General features: G+C 35.5%; 1 protein-coding gene across 1 annotated transcript in view; it reads left to right on the top strand.

Moving 5' to 3' along the window:
• Window positions 1-1,108, top strand: part of LOC116670886 (PH and SEC7 domain-containing protein 1) — a gene marked incomplete at its 5' end in the record, with an annotated part of 69,216 nt that overhangs the window by 17,731 nt on the left and 50,377 nt on the right.

The raw sequence follows: 1,108 nt of genomic DNA, 5'->3' as shown, positions 1-1,108 counted from the left end.
TCCGTTGTCCCTGGACAAGATCTTAAAATTGTCTCCCTAAAAAAACAACAACAATAAGAAGATTACAGTCAACAATGCGAATATAAAAAGCAGTAAAACGGATAAAACTCTTCAAATCCCGTTGATAAATGCTGTGTACAAATGCAATGCAGACATTAGGGAACAAAAATAAAAATTAAAAACAATACTACACACTGACACAATAGAGGCAGCACGGTTGGGTTGAGTGGAAATGCATATTCTTATAAATGCTGACATGTCTGATGTGTTATGAACCAGTTTTTTAGATGTTTTTGGAGCAGAAGGTATGTGGTGAGGTCTCTGATGTCCTGAGGGACAGAAGTCCACTCTGGGCCGACCCTCGTGTTACTCTCCGTGTTCCTAATGGTCACAAACTGACTGAGTGGAGGAGATGACAGACCATGGGTGATTTTGTATAACATACAGAGGTTTAGATTAGATGTTTATACTAGAATAAGGTGACCAAACGTCCTCTTTGGCCCGGACATATCCACTTGTTACGTACTGTGTGTGTGTGTGGGGGGGGGGGGTTTATAAATTCATGAAAACGTCCGGTTTTCTCTGTTTTTCATGGGAGCGTTATAAGCGTGTACTTAAATTGACTGGCGCTTTGCACACAATACTACGGTAATTTGTGAAATAATTCCCAAGAGGCTGCCTCGTGGGCTCAAAAGCTCACATGGACACCAAAAATCCTTTTATCATTACATTGAAAAGGTTTTAAGAGATAGTTAGTTGAAGCTGACACAGAATAGATCATATTTAGAACATTATTTCATTCATTTATTTCAAAAGAGCTATTTTTTTCTTACAGGTTGTTATATATTTTATTACACACGGTAGGGGTTCATGTTGCAAGTTGTGTGTTTTGTATGTTGTTAAAAAGTGAAATGGAAAATTGTTAATCACAAAAAAAATTACCCCAGTTTTTTATAATAATAATAATAATAATAATACATTTTATTTAACCCTTATGTTGTCTTCTGGTCAAATTTGACCCCTTTTAAAATTTTATTTTTAAAATCCAAAATAAAGGAAGTCAAAATACGGGTAAATTCTTTGGGAAAAAGTGACAAAATCGATAAAA

This window comes from Etheostoma spectabile, chromosome 21, assembly GCF_008692095.1.
Source record: "Etheostoma spectabile isolate EspeVRDwgs_2016 chromosome 21, UIUC_Espe_1.0, whole genome shotgun sequence".
Lineage (NCBI taxonomy): Eukaryota > Metazoa > Chordata > Actinopteri > Perciformes > Percidae > Etheostoma > Etheostoma spectabile.
The sequence above is the reverse complement of the archived record's forward strand: the minus strand, read 5'-3'. Positions and strand labels throughout refer to the sequence as shown.